At 40.4% G+C, this 7,057-nt stretch overlaps 1 long non-coding RNA gene across 3 annotated transcripts; it reads right to left on the minus strand.

Annotated features, from left to right (window-relative positions):
- Nucleotides 1-241: 241 nt before the first annotated feature.
- Nucleotides 242-4,173, minus strand: LOC138690348 (uncharacterized). Of its 3 annotated transcripts, XR_011329201.1 has the most exons (3): nucleotides 2,484-4,173; nucleotides 1,601-2,037; nucleotides 242-847 (listed from the first exon to the last, which is right to left on the minus strand). It is a non-coding gene; the product is annotated as an uncharacterized lncRNA (long non-coding RNA). The 3 variants fall into 3 exon arrangements; XR_011329199.1 differs by having other exon boundaries at nucleotides 242-2,037; XR_011329200.1 differs by having other exon boundaries at nucleotides 242-2,037; nucleotides 2,461-4,173.
- Nucleotides 4,174-7,057: the final 2,884 nt, after the last annotated feature.

The raw sequence follows: 7,057 nt of genomic DNA on the forward strand, positions 1-7,057 counted from the left end.
TACAGATTTAGGGAAATGGTTCTAGAAAGTAGGAGAAACCAGAAGCAAATAGTAGGTTAGAGCACAGGCAAATATTACACTTAGAGTACAGGCAAATATTACACTGTCTTCTACCACACAGGGGGCTTCAAGCAGTAGGGAGGGGGAGATGAAACAAAAACATTTTGGCCTATTGCAAGCTTTTGAGGTTCTGATTAAAAGTAACAGTCTGTGATAAGCAGGAGGTCAGGAGACCACGTGATTCAGTAGCATTTAAAAGTTTTATTTTCTATGACACTTTTAATATTAGCCACAATATTTTAAGTACATTTAGTGATCTAATGATAAACTTCATCAAATATCAAGCTTGTTATGTAAATAAAAAATTCAACTTTACAATATGCTGATGTTGCCAACATCAGTAAGTGTTCAGCACCCAACTGAACTGGTCCTAAGATTGTGGTGGACTACTCCATTTTACATGGCAAACTTATCAGAAGAAAAGTTCACACTGAAAACTCCCAACAACTCAATATATTCCATGCAAGAAATGAATCCTATATACAGCGAAATATTAATAGATTGGATTTCTTTTCTCAGGAAAAGTTTCATGCAAACGGCACTTAGATAGCTGAATAATCACCTATATTCCTCTATGTCATCTGGTAATACAGTCTACGGTTTCAAAAATGTAAATCGATATGTTGATTTTTCAAAATTCTTCAAATCTATTTCTTCAAGAACAGAGAAAGTCAGAGAGAAAAAGTTATTTGAAGAGCAGGAACGAACACAGGAGCTTCATAGTGAATGAGGCTTGTAGGCTATCTATGTCAGAGCCCCAGTTCTGATAACCGGTAATGGTGAATGTCTAGAGAAAAGCACAAGAAATGAACATGACTAGTAAGCACCTTTATGCCTGCCTGATCTCTAAATTTCTCTAAACAGCAGGTTAAAAGTTCCTGAGCCAAAAGCTGTATTCAGGGTGCTGGTCAGCAGCTGTGGGTGGATCGAGTCTCCATGAACTTGTCTGTCCTCTTTTTGAATCCATTTTGAGGAAGGATTCATGCAGCAAAACCAATAAGCAATGAGTATACATTTTGGTGCAGACCACCGGGAAATGTCAATCATCACAACTTCACTCAATTCAGTACAGTCCTCCAGTCTCTCACCAGCCAAGCACCCGACTTTTTTTTTTTTTTCTTCTTTTTTTCTTTCTCATTCCAGACAGCTTTGAGACAGAAGAGGCAGATGAGGTGTCCCTGCCCTGTCAGTAACAATTCTATGCCAAGACTACCTTTGACAACTTTCACGTCTTTGAAGACACAAACCCACTGGTTTTGGGAAAAAGCACTAGGTGCCATGACCTTGGGAAATACAGCCTTTCTTCCAGTGTTTAGCTAAAGTGACAACACATACTCCTATTTCCTCTGTTAATCTTAAGCCAGTTGTCATTTGCATCTAGGAGTTAACAGTACAACCGTTAGAAAGGACTCGCAAAATCATCTCTAAGGCACTCTGAGAAGCCACTTCTCAGCTAACAACGGCTTCATCTTTCCACTGATGTGAGCAGAAATTCCTTGTGATTTGCAGCAGAGCAGGTCTGTGGTGGGCAACAGCTCACCTCTGCTTAGTGAGGAGAAGTGGTCCATGTCCACCCCGTTCTTGGCCTCTACATTCATCATCCTCATTCCATAACACAGATGTTCATCCTTATGGTCTGACATCGCATTCCCTCCCATTGCACAAGGACTGAACGCAACAGCATGAACTTTTTTTAATTTCAGCCCCCTGTTGTTGCAGACAATCATCCTGAACAATCCCATGCAGAAGCTTATCAAGTTTCATCTTCAAAAAATTTCGATCATCTTATTCCATTATTCTTCTGAAGGCTGTTCCACAACCTTCTGCAGGCTGCTTGCTATTCCAGATGGTTAGAAACTGTCTTCTAATTATCAGCTTGAATTTATTCATGGGATCCATTTGTTCTTCTGCCAGTATTGTTCTGCAGCAACAGATTTTAGTCACTACTGAGTTGGGTTTGGATCAGCAAGTTGTAACCTTAAGATAAAAGGATCATTGTATTGCATTTCTTTATGAACTAATTCCCTCTATGGTTATTTTAATAGAAAATATGCAGTGAAGTGCTGAGAAATATAAATGAATGTCATTGGCAGTTAAAATGATAGCTTACAAAGTTACATGACAATTAACAGGCTTCCTAAATTATAGTTCATGCTTTAAATGATTAATATCTAATTATCTATATATGTATATCTCTATAAGCTAATTATCTGTAGCTTGTTAAATACGTAAATGTTCTACAAAAGCTTCGGCTATTAATAATAGAGTAATTAAAAATTTATCAATAAAGTGCTTTGAGTTAATTACATAGAAAATATATTTATCGCATATATTAACCCGATGGGCTGATTTGGCTTGTTAGAAGAAGCGTTTGTATTCTGCTGGTGCCTTTTTTAGTACCTGAGCCTTCTGCTGAACTTAACCTTGGTCCTTTCTGGGAGCCGCAGATGCCTGCTCCTACTCTGCACCCAGCACTCGCCCGTTCTGATTTTCTGCTGCTGGCCACCTTCTCCTCTCAGGCAGTCCCCGTTCGCCTTCTTCACCTTCCTGTGCTGCTGATGGATGGATTCACGGAAAACAGCTGGACAGGGCCCTCTCCTAACGTACAAAAGGGAATGTCAGGCCATAGAGTAACCACAAATGCTGCCACCCTCCCAAAAGCATCCCCTCCCGCACCCACACGTGCAGTGGAAGTGGAGGTCTGTGCCGGAGGGTGGCAAGGAGAGGCTGCTCAGGAAGCTTAAACTCTGTTTTCTGGCACAAGTAAAGCAGGCAGCTTGCTACCTCCAGCACTGCTGCCGCTTCCAAGAGTCAGAGCTATTTGCTTCTGTTTGATTTTGTCGTGTGTTGCCTTTAAAACAAGTAGGCAAGGTCGAACAGTCATTGAGTAAGGCACAGGGAGCTGGAGCTGGTCAGGAGACGAAACCTGCAGTACTCATCCCAAATAATGACTGTCAGACAAAGATTCCTCCAGTCCTTGGGGCGCGGAAAAAAAAAAACCAAAAACCAATCAGTACCAAACAGATTAAACAGCATGTACTTTTGATCCTCCCACAGCTGCTTAGATACCTGAAGCACAAAAAGTAATGAGTAGTATTGTCCAGCACATGGCTGGAGCATCTGTCAGACCAAGTGTGGTATGAGGGTCCCTCCTGAGGAACTGCTGGCCAATTCCTCTGTTTGCTGATAAACCAAAACAGGAGTCCTGCCTTTCCAACCCAAATTATACTTTGGCTCTGCAAGGCTACTGCACTAGGGTCCTAGTTCTCACTGCAAGTTAATGGGCTACTTGATGTGTCATGAGTATACAGCCTATCCTTAATAATCCTTAATCCTGTTTTTTTTCCCTTACAAAACAGATTTCCATACAACTCTTGCCTCTTTGCTAAAACTATCTCTTTGTCCAAAACTGTCTTTAAAAGGCATGCCTGAATAGTCTACTGCTAATAAATGTATGTGGGCACATACATACAAAAGCTGCTCCTTCAAATATAGCACCTATTTCTCCACACATGAGCAGAAGGGGAAAGGACAGGCTTGCTTGAAGCTTGAATCCATCATAGTTTAGCGGCTGGAACCATTCCTGTGAAAGAGAAATAAACTCCGCTGTCAGTAATCTTTGTATTTTTTTGCTTTACAGGTTATACAAGATTTTTGCTTCCCCACAAAAAGCTCAAAAAAAAAAAAAAAAAGCAAACAATTCTGCCACAGTTTCCCTGGGATCCTCTCCAATACCTGTTGGAGACAATAAGAATGATTTTGCTTTGCCTTAAATTAAATCAAAACCTCCAAAGACAACAGGGATGGTATTGAATAAAGAGGGTATATACAAGTAGTAGTTCCCTCAACTCTGAACTGCATCAGTAGTGGGCCATTATTTTCTTTCTTTCAAACATTCACACTTGAAATGGGATAATATTCTTAAAGATATATTTGTATATACATAGCTACCTATAATTTTGTCACAGACAAGTAATAAAATAAATAATACTAAGGTAAATAACAGCAGCTCACTGAAGTTAACAGTTTGGTAATTTTTTTGAATATTTTTTACATTTTATTTTGTAATATTTTTTGCCAAGAATATATCACTTAATTCCAACTTCAAGTCCAATGTTTGAGTAAGATTTGCACAGTATCTCACAAAAAATCACACCACCTCTCTATGTTTTAAATTTGCTCTTGCTGGGGACGTCAAGGAGAAAGCGGAGACTGCTGCATGCCCATGAGAAGAAAGGCTGATCCAGAGTTTTTGCATTTCCACTGGGATAAAAGAGAAGCGGCCTCAGTGGTATAGAATTTAGGAAAACAGATGAAATTGCCTTTTTTTTTTTTTTTGCTCCCCTCTAGTCAATAAAAAGATTCTGTGTGTGGTTTATTTTGCTCTTTTAAAAAAAAATCTGCTCCCAGTGACAGCCTTGATTGTAAATGCAGTATTTCAACTGGAAGATTAGTTAGCTTTCATGGGAATTAGCAGAAAGTCCCATCATTTACAGCTGACTTGGACAATAAAATCTGGTTTCTGTCATTAATCTGGCACCAACTGGCTGACTGGTCACCTACAGCGAGCTGTGAGAGATGGGAAGTGGGGAACGGTCATGTTTATTCACCAGATAGTACTGTGGAAAACAAACAAAAAATTATCTTGGGAAAACTGTGGGCCACAGAGAAGTTCTTGTCCGTTCAGTGCAGCGTGCAATTTTATTAATGTGATTCCTCAGAGCTCTTCTCTTACCCACAGTTCAGGGAAGGAAGCTATTTCCTTCTTACAGGAAGAAGGAACGAAAAATAAATATACAGAAGATTGATAAAAGTACGAAGACTGACAAGTCTTTGAGGAACTACTTATTCATTAATAATATTTACTTAGCAATAACAGATGTTCGAATGTCAGCTTTTCAGTGTTTTAATACAAAATCTACTTTAATGTCCTTACAGCAAGCCCTCGGCGTAGCTGTAGACCAGATTTCTGGATTTAGAAACATACCTCTACAGGAACTCGTTTTACTCCATGTTGCCTACTAGAGAAGATGCCTACTAATTGGGGAAAGGACTTCAAAACTGGTCTGAATTTAAGTATTGTTGCTCAAGCACAAGCAGTTTTGTCAGTCTGAAATTTCCAGTCCTGAATGCCTCAAGCAAGCTCAGACACAGCTAGCTCAGAAAACACGCTTGCTCTGCAGCACGGCAGTCGTTGTACAATACCCTGGGCAAATCTCAGAAGGCAGGGTTTGGGCGAGGTTGTTAAAGCTGGCTAAAAATGAGTAGAACTAACACCAAGTTTTTTGGGTGGCAAACTGGTGCCAGATTCCACTAGAGCCTGGTCAGCCGAGCTCCACTTGACACCAACTGGTATTCTGGTAGGAAAGTAGAAACATGTGCCAGTTGCTCCATTTACAGATTTCTGATTTTGGAGATGGAAAAAAGCTGCCAAACGAGAAGAAAAAAAAAACAAACCTCTGTACCTGTGGAGCTTGGTCGGTTCTCCAGCCACCTCCATGATTACACAGCTGTGGGTGCTTAGACTCAGCTAAACCTTTCCCAGGACTCCTCCAAATCCATATGGAAAGCAACTGACTGGACGTGCATCTAGACAAAAACAGAATATATGCAACAGAGAGCGTAGTTCTACATCTAATATTTCAGGGCATTCTGCTGTACTGCGTACTCCTCAGCAACATTACCATGGGCTGAAAAAAGGGTCAAGATGTGCTCCGAGCTCAGCAGTAGCCAAGATATTGTGTATTTGCCCTGCAGTACAAAGTGCCACGCAACTCTGGGCAGTTGTGCTTAGCAGGAGCTAAGAGCCTAGAGAAAATCTTCCCTCTGTGCGCATGAGGCACTGCCCACCTTTCTCTCTTTGAGTTGAATGAGTAATTTTTGCCAAAGGTGAGCGAGAAGACCTGCTCACGATGAGCGACGGTGTCCGCCAGCTGAGCCTTGGACATAAAAGAGGCTATGAGTCCCGGACCCTCGGCACTCCCAGACACCAAATACCCTCAGCTGCCTAACAGGAGCTATTTTTCTTCTCTAGCAGGTATCGTCTCCGCGGTTAGTCTATTCCAGGGTCCTCGCAGGAGCAACAGCTCGCACCCGAGCTCCTCAAGGTTTTCTACGGAGCTGGTTTCTCCCACAGAAAGCCCATGACTAACGACTGCTTTTCAAGTTACTGCTCAAGACCTTTGCCTGAATAAAAAAGACTTGAAGTGGTTTCCTGCTAACTAAGTTTAAATAGGAGATGGGTATTAAATGGTGGCATTTATGACTGATTTTGTTCACAGCACCTGTAAGTCATTGCAATAAAGATACTTGCTAACAGTGGGGGTTTTTTCTGTCCAGCTCTGAAAAGAGTTCATTATTAGCATGCACTTGATAGGTTAATTTTTCAGTTCTGCATGATTAATTGCAGAACTCTGAAGTAAACATCCTATACAACAGGAACTCACTCAATGTGTGTGGTGGTGTGTTCAGTCCATTTCTTTCTAAAATATACATACGCACAGGAACATTAGCCCACATTTTTTTGTAAAAACAAACCCATTTAGAAGTTAGAGTGCTCCATTCTAAGCAAATCAAAGTTGAAAACAGGATACAGTGAATATATCACCAAGGTACCAATTAACACAATTTTTTTCCTCTAGGAAATATATTTGTTCTCTTGGAGTCTGAACTTTCACTGAAACAAAATACATTAATGAGAAAACAACCTTGCACTGTGGTCTTTTTGGCACTTACAGACTATATTACAGTAAAGCAAAATTAAGAATTTGAAGCTGGAGAAAACCATTACCTCAGTTTAAAAAAAAAAAAAAAGAAAGGAACGAAATGGTACAGAGTATGGAGTTGAAGTAAGCCCTATTCACTGGCTAGGCACAAGGATATATCAAAGGTAGGAAAAGCTCTGGTTTTTGAGACCTGCAATTAGGTACCAAGAATCAAAACAATACTTGGCTTCATAGCAACAGTGTATTATAATAATAATGCTACACTCTTATGC

This window comes from Haliaeetus albicilla, chromosome 21, assembly GCF_947461875.1.
Source record: "Haliaeetus albicilla chromosome 21, bHalAlb1.1, whole genome shotgun sequence".
In the NCBI taxonomy this organism is placed as follows: domain Eukaryota; kingdom Metazoa; phylum Chordata; class Aves; order Accipitriformes; family Accipitridae; genus Haliaeetus; species Haliaeetus albicilla.